The 12,297-nt window shown below is 36.9% G+C and overlaps 1 protein-coding gene across 17 annotated transcripts in view; it reads right to left on the bottom strand.

The window, feature by feature from the left end:
• Positions 1-12,297, bottom strand: part of MYT1L (myelin transcription factor 1 like) — a 281,172-nt gene that overhangs the window by 225,207 nt on the left and 43,668 nt on the right. Inside the window, exon 2 of one of the 17 annotated variants that reach the window (XM_034432011.3) lies at positions 4,810-4,872. The exons of the other annotated variants lie outside the window; for them this stretch is intronic. The gene's annotated coding sequence lies outside the window, so the exon portion shown is untranslated. The remainder of the gene's footprint in view (positions 1-4,809; positions 4,873-12,297) is intronic. 17 annotated transcript variants of the gene reach the window in all.

Below are 12,297 nucleotides of genomic sequence, written 5' to 3'. Positions count from 1 at the left end.
TTTAAGAGCATGTTTTTGGTGCTGAACTCTGTATTTCATTTAGTCTCTCTTTTGGGACCCTCTTCATCTTCAGTTCATCCTTAAGTGTACTACTAGGTGTAGAGAGCCTCCAAGTACAAGTTTGCTGAAATAACTGTGGTACTACTATAATATAGCCTTCACTTTCAGATATATTTTTAACATGGATCTCAGTTCCTTAGTACAGAAAGTGCTGCATTCTTGACTGAAATTGTAATGCTTGAGCATTTATCTCAATAAAGCTTGCTTTGAGGGTAGCATGATTGACCAGAGCAGCAACAAGTGCAACTACTACATTTACAATTACTCCATGAGCAGATCACATGCAACCCCCTGTATTAGCCTTCCTGATTCACCTAGTGTCTATTCTGCCTTATCATGGTAACATCTCACCTCTTCTGTTCATTTTAATATTTAATGTTTTAATGTTTTGTACTTTTGCTTTTATGATGCTGTAATCTGCCCAGAATCACTTGACAGTAAGATGGGTGGTAAATAAATTTAATAAATAAATAAATAAGCTATTAGGGTTCACCTATTGAGCATCAGCAAAAAGAATGTTACCAACAGGGACTTAAACAATAGGAAATACTGCACAGTTCATGTTCTGCCACTGTAGAATCTTCAGCAGCATTGCCCTTCCCTTTCTCTTCCCATCAAGATTTGATAAGATCACTCTGATCTCATTTGTAAGGGGACATTTGCCTATAACTATGTTAAGGGTGCTTTTCCATCAACCAGAGGGCCTGGAGTCATTACTGGTATGTATTAAGGTGATGCTCAATCTGGATGATTTAGATCATGTACAGCTATACTTACTGGCACTCTGTTAAATGAAATAAGATTTTTCTTGGGTGCCCACGGACTCCAAGAAAAGATGCAACTTTTTCAAGTGATTGCTGACTGATGCACTATAAGCCAGTCCTACTGGTATAAGCTGTAAGGCATCTTCTCCTCTTCTAATCTAGATTGCTCCAGAACTCTCAGAAATAATAAACCATGACAACCAGTGGTGGGATTCAAATTTTTTTACTACTGATTCTGTGGGTGTGGCTTGTTGGGCATGGCATGGCTTGTTAAGTGTGGCAGGGGAAGGATACTGTAAAATCTCCATTCCCTCCCCACTCCAGGGGAAGGTTACTGCAAAATCCCCATTCCTTCCCATCAGCTGGGACTCGGGAGGTAGAGAATAGATGGGGGTGGGATCAGTCAAAGGTGGTATTTACCGGTTCTCTGAACTACTCAAAATTTCTGCTACCAGTTCTCCAGAACTGGTCCGAACCTGCTGAAACCCACCTCTGATGACAACTGAGGAGACATATTTATTCCCAAATATGTTAACAAAGGAAGTGTTGCTTGCAAATATTCAATAATATTTTGTATATCTTTTGTCTTTATTTTCAGGAATTAAACTTCCTAAGTCAAATCTTGAGAACTTCTGACTTAGGAAGTTTAATACCTGAAAACAAAGACAAAAGATTCTAACACAAGCAGAATTCGGTATTGAATTGTGAATTGCATATGTCAAATCATCTGTGCTGGATTTAGGATAGAAAAATGGCCATTAATATAATTCCTTTAATTCTTGTAATTTTGTCTAAAAATGTTCTACTAATGATATTCAAAGCATTAGAAAGAGGAGACAAGAACCCTGTTGGTGCTTCAAGTGAGAAGTTGCCAGGGTGACACTAATAACATAAATCATTGTAGTCCCAAAGATAGGTAATTTCTTAATATATGTTTAAAAGTCAGAATTTTAAAGGGCTGTTCAGAAAGGATCATTAGCCAAAAGAATTTAAAGACAAGAACTATAGCATCATGCGTACTATTTGTGAATAGTCAACTTATCATCTGAACTTTATCTTCTCATCAAGAATCTAGTTAAGCTTAATATGATTTCTATGAAATGTTCTGTAACAGAAGTAAACATGGTTGGCATCTTAATAATCTCTAGGGTATTGCTTAGAACTGAGATGCAAAAGGCCAAAACATTCTGGGTGGTGTGGAAAACTACCGGTATATTTTTTAATTTTTTTCCTGGGCCTTTATATTTTGAAATATAGAAATAATCTTTCTTCAAAATAAAAATAGCATTTTCAGAGTTGATAATATCCTACTGAAGATATCCAGCATAGATACTAGAAATCATACAGTGCAGTTAAAGAGCTCTCTGTTCCATGAGCATTTCCATTTGTAAAACGTTTGGTTACTTTTGGGAATAGTGGCTTTTGTTAGGCTAAAGGAAAGAGTAAATTAGCCTCATGAGATGCTTGTGCTCCAAGGCCAATTTCTCATTTACCAATTCTTGTTAGGTTATTACAACAGGAGGCATTCCCTGCAGAAGTATAATGAATCCCAAGAAGATAAAATCTGTGCCGGAAGAGACTAAAGTCCTAGCCAGTATAATATTATTTCTACAATGACTAATCTGATGCTTATGGCAAGCTCAGAAGAATGTGAATGAAATAGCATGCTTGTCTTATTCCTCAGCAACTGATGAATATACTGTTTGTAGAGATACAACAGAGAATTCAAGATTTATTTTTTAAGACCACCATTTAACCACAATTTGGGTGGTTCCTTAGACAAAAAGATTACCAGCTGAGAACAAAAAACTTGATTTGCATGACATTTACATTGTGTATATGCCTATTTTCCTATTTAAAAATAGTAACTAGTAATGGGGATATGCAGTAGTAACTCTTATCATAGAGAGAAAATTGTAACTTGTAACTTTTAGGCATACTGACAAGTTGATAGAAAACTTCAAGACTCTTGATACCTTTCTTACCTTTAAACTGGACCCTACCCATAAACACAGAAGAACTTTGCCTACTCATATCAAACTAATCTGAGCTACTTGCTACTCAGGGCAGTAAGTCATTCAAATTAAAGAAAATCTGCAAGATTTTGGTAGGCATTTCCACATGTACATAAAGACAAAAAAGAGATTCAGCTGAGCTTTTTCCAACATATGCACCTGGTCGACCTGCTTGATTTATAGAAAAGGAAATAGTAGTTTTGAATTTATAATACGGTTTAGCACTGTTGTGGTTATCTTTTTAAATAGAATTTCATTGTCAATAAAATTTGAAGTGTCAGTATGGAAAAATAAATACTATGTGATTGCTATATGAGAGCTGCACTTTAGCTGGGAGATTTGGGGCCAAATGTTCTTTCCCTGCCCTACAAAGAAAGGCAAGGGCAATACTTAACAGGCAGAACCAGGAGTCAAGACTGACAGGAAGGCCTGTGCTCATATGCACAAAAGAACTTTATAAAATTGAAATTACCTATACCTATGATGTATCTAAGAACAGCATATCAAGAGATTAGCTCTATCAGCAGTCTCCTGAACCTAGAATAATAGATTATTTTTTTAAAAAAAATAGAGGTTTAGGGGGATCTAGCTATGCCCTAGTGCCAGTGGAACTTGTAATGTTGTTACCTAATATCCTATGTTCTTAACAATTATTAATCAAGTTGTGAGGAAAATAGTAGGAGGAAGAAGTATTAGGTATGTTTGCCATCTTGAGTTATTTATAAAAACAAGAAAGGATAAAAAAATCTAATATAAATTTTCCACAACCCCCACTTGCTGAATTCTTTCTCAGGTTGTGTTGTATTCAATTTTCTTAACCTCTGTAGTTTGAAATATTAAAATATATTTTACATTGCTAGGAAATCTAGAGTTGCTATTCTCATTTAGGTCAAGCTGACACAGTATTTAATGTTATGTAACTTGGGATGGTGTATGAGAAGAGGTGAAGAGGTGAGCACAATATAATAAGAACCTAGGGATTAATTAGGAGGAAGATCGGAGATTTGCACACTTCCTGGACACATAGAGGCTTCCTTCTACTTTACAGGCCATGTCTGCTTTGAATAGGTTTTTGTATATCAAAGCTTAAGCTGTGATTAACATTTCTTTCAATGGATACTAAATGTTAGACCTTTTTATCAATGCATAACTTGAACAATGAAAATGAATTTTATATCTAAAACATCACAAAGCTGATTCTGGACACTTTGATTCAATTATTTGATTCCAATGTGCAAATTCTAAATGTAGCTCTATGGGTTCTGTTTCCCAGAAAATAGAAATTAGCTATTCAGAATTTAATTGTAGAGTACTAGGGTCCTGCAAATCCAGTAAAAGAGCTGTTGTACAACATATTTGATGAATACAGGGTACCTATCCCTGGATCAATAAACTATAAGTAGTCCTCAACTTATTACCACAATGGAGCCCAAAATTTCTGTTGCTAAGTGAGATGGTTGTCAAGTGATTTTTACCCCATTATACAAACTCTCTTGCCACAGTTGCAAGTGAATCACTGCGGTTGTAAAGTTAGTAACATTGTTGTTAAATGAATCTGGCTTCCCCATTGACTTTGCTTGTCAGAAGTTTGCAAAGGGTAATCACATGACCCTGGGATACTGCAACCATCATAAGTATGAACCAGTATTGTCAAGCGCTCAAATTTTGATCATGTGACCATGGGGATGCTGCAAGGGCTGTACATGTGAAAAATGGACATAAACAGTGATGGGATTCAGCCAGTTCTCTCCGGATTGCGTGAACCGGTAGCGGTGAATGTGGGAGGCTCCACCCACCTGCCCGGAGGTAATGCGCGACTGCTGCACATGTGCAGAAGTCTGTGCATGCATGCTCACATTTGCGAACCGGTAGGGAAGGTAAGTGAATCCCACCTCTGGTCATAAGCCCTGTTTTTAGTACCATTATAACTTGAACGGTCACTAAACAAATGGTTGTAAGTTGAGGACTACCTGTGACTGCTTTTCTTCATCTTCACATGGCTGCTTCATAAGCTGGTCCTGGCTGTCTGCAGCCTGTGCATGCAAACAGAAGACAGTTGAGAGAAGATTACAAAGGACCATAAACAGATGGGCTTCTGTATGGATTCAGATAGGTTGGTTCATACTGCACTTATATATGATAGTTTCACTATTCTCAAGATGCAGTTGAAGACATTTTTTATGCTTCCATATGTTACATATCCCAATATATTTGTGAGCTTCCACCAAATAAAACAACAATCAAAAACCCTGCTGAACAATAAAGTTTCCTTTCTTCCATCAACTAGGCTTTTAAATTTCATAATTAAACTGGTGAGAAAAAGCCAGAAGGAAAAAAATGAAGTTCCTAACATTTATCAAGGCCATTTCAACCCTTTTTCAATAGGGTAGGGGAACAAAACAAAAAAAATTAGAAGGTTGCCGTGATGGACACATTTTCTTAAAGAGTCCTTTTTCCATCCACATCCCATAGGAAAGATAAAGGATAAATTGTCTTATAGTCCATAGGGACTCATTATGTCCAAGATCAGACAATGGAGACATCTACAACATAAGTAAACCCTAAAGATTTCAGAATCCTAATTTAAATATGATTTCTGATAACTCAAGAGCAGCAGGTTGAACACTCTGGAGGTATCTACAACCACCCCATAAACTTTGCCATAATTGGTTTGTTTTAATTAGTATTAAGCCAGATACAGTATTCAACCACACACATATACACAATGTAAAAGAGAAATGCATTTTATCACAGTGAACTCTGTAATTTTTCTAGATTTTTTGGAATGCACAGTAGAAAAAAATACCAAAGAAAGTATAAATTAGAAATAACAAGGTTTATGTTTCTGATTCTGATTCTGTTTATAAACTCAATACATGCGCTTCATGTGTTTTAGACTGAATAGCATTGTTTTCTTTAATCTTCCCTTATCTATACAATACAATCATAAAGTCACATAAGGCAACAATAAAAGTTCAGTGCTGTCAACAGTGATGCTGGATATGTATAACACCAAGCTTGCTGTAGTTTGTCACAGCTTTTTGACACCTACAGAAGTTTATAAACATTTTTATTATGCAGCTATTTTTACGTGAAACAGAAGAGTCATAGTTTCTAGACAAGTGTGAGATGAACATCAGTAAATAGGTTTCATCTAATAAATAGATCCCTAAAGACTTGGTTTTCCACATCTCCACTATATACTGACACACTGGTAACACGATTGCATCTGCATGAACTAAAAATAGATTGGGGTTTCTTTAGCAAACTACCTAATGCAACCTTTGAAAGCCTACCAGGTTTTCTAAATGACTTCTTTTTAAAATATTGTTTGTTTTCCAAAGGTGTTTTTCAAGAGTCACAGCATAGGTTATTTTCTGATTCTGTAGATATTTGTGAAATGTTAGAATCTGCAGTCTTCAGGATGCTGCTGGATGCATGTTTCAGGGAAAGAGTACATAATTCTTAGGTCACAAGTAACTAGTGAGTTTCTTTGTCCCCCCCCCCCCACTTTCTTTTTATCTCTTGGATGCCTCAGTCTTCTTCCCAATTTTAAGAGGTTTCTAAAAAGTAAAATGGATTATTTTTTAGCTTTTTAAAAATGCAGGTCTACCCACGACACTGAAATATAGGACAACAAGAAGAAATTCTGCTTTCATTCCTTCCAGGCCTATTAATGAAAATAACGGTAATAAGTGCAGCATTCAGCTACAAAAATGTTACCTGTCCCTATTTTAGGAAGGCATAATCCTTGTTTCTAAATAGGGAGCACTTCCGCTTCTTTTCCAGAAGGAGCTATAACCTAAGGCAAGAGAGAAAAATCAGCTATATTCCTTTAGTTTTTGTCTCCACCTCTAGATGGAGAAAAATGCAGCCTTAAAAATGAGGTCTAGCAGCAGTCCCAATATATTTTCACATGATCTGAAACCTTTTCCCATAAAAAAAAAAAAAGAAACAAAACAAAAATATTGGAAGCGGGTGACATTTTCCAGGGCTAGGACTGATTTGCAAAAAAAGCTAATCTTCCTTTTCACTCATTTAAAAAATAAAATAAAATGTCGGTCATTTCTAATTAACTTAAAGTAAGCCTGAGAAACCTCACTCTCTAATTGGGCTTATTTCTTTAAAAACTACTATTCACTCAAAATAGTTTTATGTGGATTTTCTTGCTATTCAGTGAGGGACAAATGGATTATTAAAACAACTGCTAAAATAAAAAAAATAAAAATCATTTGGTTTGGCCGAAGACCTATCCCAAGTATTGATAAACTGTAGGTCTGTGCAAATTTTAAAGGGATGCTGTGATTTGGCAAACTTTCAGCTGAAGTGCTAGGTTAGAACATCCTCCAATACATTAATCCAGGTGGTAACAAAGTCTTTTCTTCCTATGTGCATTTGCTTAGAAGACCCTCTTTTTAAGATAAAAAAATGATGTGCTTTGATCCTTTGAATCTAAGGCAGATTACTCTTTCTCAAGTGTCTCAAATGTCACTTCAAATCTGATTATTTTGACAGATAAAATCAAAATAATTCTTCAAATTGAGTTATTTTAACTCAATGAAAACAAGCACTGTTTGTTTTTTTAAATATCTTATATGGGATAAAAATCATAATTTTAGCACAATTTTTCTCACTCTATAATGTTGCTTAAATTAAGTTATTTTGTTCACAGTTCAGAAAGACCTTTTTCATGTTCCTTTTGGTTCCCCTATTCTGTATGGGCTTGAAATTAAATTATTTTTAAATGTTTTATTTGCTGTAAAAACGTAGGCAGACAGTTATCACTAACAGAGATAACAAACTAATAGCTCCTATGGAGATTTAGTGAACTGAAAGTTTTTCTAATTCTATAGTTTCATTTTTATTTTTTGATGCACTGTTCTGATTAATCAAAGTCTATTACTTTGTATAAATAATTCCCTACTGCCAGGTCAAGAAATCACCCAACCTGGTGTAGAAGTAAATAAGATTAAAAGCCATATTGAAGAAGTGATAATGAGAGGGTAAGTCAAATTCAACAAAGGATACCTGATAAGCCATTGAGAACTATAGCAGTTTACTGCCACCATTGTAATTCAGTCACAAGTGGTATTATACAATAATAATTAATGCTCAGATGTAGATATACTGTATGTTTATGAATTATTTCTGGCCTTTTGAATACATAGGACAACTTGGGGATATGGATACAAAGTAAACTATATATTCTTAGCAGTTATTAGATAATTTGTAATTAAATTTGTAAAGTTCAGCAAATAGAAGTTGGTCACTTGTTGAGTTGAGTGACTATAGAAATCAATCAAACAAACAAACAAACAAACAAAGTTATTGCTCAGTGTTGCCCTTGCTGACAAGGCTTCACAAGGAGCCATCATAGCCAGTGGTTAGAATGCAGTATTGCAGGTTAACTCTGCCAACAGCCAGGAGTTCAATCCTGACCGGTTCAAGGTTGACTCAGCTTTTTATTTTTATTTTTATTTTATTTTTTTATTTTATTTCGAATTTATATACCGCACCTTCTCCCGAGGGACTCAGGGCGGTGTACTGCCAGATAAAAACATACAATACAAACATTAAAAACAATTAAAAGAATATATATTAATTTGGGCCCAGTTTAAAATGACAAACCAATTAAAAATATTAAAAATATGTTAAGCCAGTCCGGCTTGCTGAAAAAAGAAAGTTTTAAGGGCACGGTGGAAGGCACCAAGGTCTTGGATTCTCCTTATCTCTGGGGGCAACTGGTTCCATAGGGTAGGTGCCCCTACAGAGAAGGCCCTCCCCCTGGGGGTCACCAGCCTACATTGTTTGGCTGATGGCACCCCAAGGAGGCCCTCTCTGTGGGAGCGCATGGGTCGATGGGAGGTTGTCAGTAGCAGCAGGCGGTCTCGAAGATAACTAGGTCCTATGCCATGGAGCGCTTTAAAGGTGGTAACCAACACCTTGAAGCGCACTCGGAAGACCAGTGCAGCTCGCGCAGGAGCGGTGTTATGTGGGAGCGCCATGCAGCTCCCGTAATTACCTGCGCGGCCGCATTCTGGACCAGTTGGAGCCTCCAGGTGCTCTTCAAGGGGAGCCCCATGTAGAGAGCATTGCAGTAGTCCAGGCGAGAGGTGACGAGGGCATGAGTGACTGTGCACATGGAATCCCGATCAAGAAAGGGTCACAACTGGCGAATCAGGCGAACCTGACAAAAGGTCCCCCTGGCTACAGCCATCAGATGTTCCTCCAAGGACAGCTGCGTATCCAGGAGGACTCCCAGATTGCACCCAGATTGTGCGCCCAAAGACTCACCTCCAATAGTTAGCGATGGAGTCAGCTGACTATATCGGGATGCCAGGAACCACAGCCACTCAGTCTTGGAAGGGTTGAGCCTGAGCCTGTTCCTCCCCATCCTGTTCCTCCCCATCCAGATCCTCACAGCCTCCAGGCACTGAGACATCACTTCATCACTTTTCATCCTTCAGAGGTCAGTAAAAATGAGGACCCAGATTGTTGGGGGGCAATATGCTGACTCTGTAAAGTGCTTAGAGAAGGCTGTAAAGCACTGTGGAACTATTGTTATATAAAGGGTTGGAGTCTGACAACAAATCAAAATCAGAATCATAGACAGATTGCTAGATTCAGGTAGAACCATAACATGCTAGCAATAAGTAGCTATTTACAGTGAAGTAATATTAAAATCACAGTGAAATTCATGTAATAAAAAGGAGGGCCTAGGCTCTTCCTCTTTTCCTCCCTCCCTCCCTCCCTTATTCTTCTTGATAGGTTTATATGTACTTGCTCTAGTTTAGTTAAGTTTCACACTAACAGAGATACATTCTTTATTCTTTCTTTTATAAATCAGAAATTTGAGAACAGTGTGTGCCTGGAAAATGAAGAGTTAATTCATGTGAAGTTAAAGGGCATGTAATTTTACATAGCCTGGGCAGTCTTTTGTAATAAGTCTTTTGTAACACAGCCTAATGCAGAAATTATTTTTAAGTATTAGATATGCGGAGAACGGACCACTGCAGAGAATATAAATCCTTATGTTCACCCACAGACATAATTCCACGTGGGTGGATGCAGCGCAAACAGTCTTACGCAACTACCTGTCTGGATGACATATTCACTGCAATCTTCCCAAGCAAAAGCAGTCATTTCAATTCCCTTCATAGATCCTAAAATTGCTCTTGATTAATATTTGCAGCTTGCATCAAGACAGTAAAGCATACAGTTGCTTTATCACCTCAGTCTACTCATAGTCCAAGCAATACTTCCCTCTTATTCTAATTGCTCTAAGACTGTGCCTACCTGATGTCTACCTACATTTTTAAAACACAGAGGTGAGAAATTTTATAAGGTCTATTCATCAGAGAGTATGAAGTATGGGTGGAATAATTACTCCAGATACATTATTTCCAAAAGCAATAGCACCATATTCCAAAAGGAATTATTTATGTTGTTTAAGGGACAGGGGGAATTTATTAAAATAAAATGTATTAAGGAACAAAGAAATCAGAAGGAAGGTTATGCTTTCACAACATGTCCATATCTTTTGCTATTTCTAAAAGCATTTAAGTGCTAGTTAACCTTTACTTATTTTTTATCTTTTTTACACTTATTTTACACATTTTAATTATACAATATACAGCACAAGGTATTCTCTATTTTATATTTTATTTTATTTTATATTTCATCCATATTTACATTAACAGCAACTGGTAACATTAAATATTAAAACAAAAAGTATAAGTAGAGTATGATTAGCAGGGCAGCGAGATTGGTACTGCTTGAGCTTCACATCATGGTTCTGGAACAGCTACAGCTGGAGCAGATGGGCTTCACGCCATAGTCACTGTGGGGCTTGGCACAGGGGATGGCTGGGGCTGAGGTGGTTGGGCTTTGCACCATGACACTGGGGTGGCTGGTACAGCACAGGACTTGAGGCAGCACTCCTTTACAGTGGTGGCAACAGCGGTGATGCCGGGGCTGAAAAAAAGGTCCAGGGGGTAGCAGTGATGGGTTTAGACTACTGAAGGCCATTGGCCTCTATTTCAGCCCCAACAATGCCAACACCACTACCACTGTCACGGAGAGGCACTATGCAGAACAACCAAAAAGGCAGATATGGGAGGGAAGGAGGGAGGCAGAGAGGCAGGGGTACTTGAAGTAGATGATTACCTTGGATGGATCAAGGCTCAGAGATGGGAGGGGCCAAGCTGGGAAGGATTGGGATGGCTCTTCATCTAACAGCCAATGGCAAGGGGAACGGTCAGAACAGCTATCACTAAGTATGTCTTGCTTAATGATGATAACATTTAGCGATGGAGTTGCCAGTCCTATTGTGGTTGATAAGCAAGGACTACCTGTAGTTGCATTCATGTTGTTTTAATTGTGTTTAATGTGACAGAAAAGATTTTAAACTAGCTCCCTCAGTTATTAAAAATTATTAAAAATCTGTGCGCTCATTAAGTAATGTTTTATTAAAATAAAAAGCTACGCCTCTTATCCAAAATTTCTAAACTACAGAGACTCTAGAAATCAAATTAGAGCAAATTAAATGTAATTTTCACAAAGAGAATCATTGCTTTCAAAGCAGTAATCAAATAACACTTCATGAATGATGATGAAACATTTTTCAGATGAGCTAAAATATATTTTAAACTGTAAACGTTGATATATATATATATCCTAATTTAGAAATTATCAGAAATTGTTTTAGAAACACTAGTTGTTTCACCATACATTTTAAAACTAGGTAAGGCCACACAACTTTTGCTTATAACCATTTTTCATACTTACAACTGTTGCAGTATCCCCATGGACATGTGATCAAAATTCAGATGCTTGGCAACTGGCATGTTATTTATGACACATCACATCACAATTTATTTCAGTCTGTTGGTCATGCAAATTAGAAATTCTGAGAGTTCTAGTGCCAACACTGCTGAAGAGTGGCAGCAGATCAGAAAAGCCCAATTGTTTAATACTAATATACTAATGTCCCTCATCTAGGATATGACACAATAGAATCCCCTAAAACTACATATCTCTCTTAAAATCCAGTACTTTGCTGGAACGTAGGCTTTAGTCATTTGCAAAATTTTGGTGAAATGAAAACTTCTATTCCATTCTACTTAAAAAGTCATGACAATACATTCATACGTGCACACCTATAGTTTTCTGCAATGATACTTAGCCAAGAACTAAAATAAATGTAAAGGTGTAAGTTCCTAAGGCTGAACAGGATTTTTGAAGTTACTGGTACTTTAAGATCCAAAAATCAAACTAAAATATTGCAAAATTGTTGTATGAAGAGCTGACTTCAAGTCATAGTCAATAATGTTCTCAAATAGTGTTCTCAAAATTTTCCAGACCTACAATTATTTCCCCAAAGCTAAATTGCATTTCTAAGAAATCTTTTCCATGTATGTATTGTTAATTAGTCATACACACACAGTTCCAAACTTTAT

Source organism: Pantherophis guttatus, chromosome 1 (genome assembly GCF_059756535.1).
Source record: "Pantherophis guttatus breed Tessera chromosome 1, ASM5975653v1, whole genome shotgun sequence".
NCBI classification, from domain to species: Eukaryota; Metazoa; Chordata; class Lepidosauria; order Squamata; family Colubridae; genus Pantherophis; species Pantherophis guttatus.
Note: the sequence above shows the minus strand (reverse complement) of the source record. Positions and strands in the feature narration are given on the sequence as shown.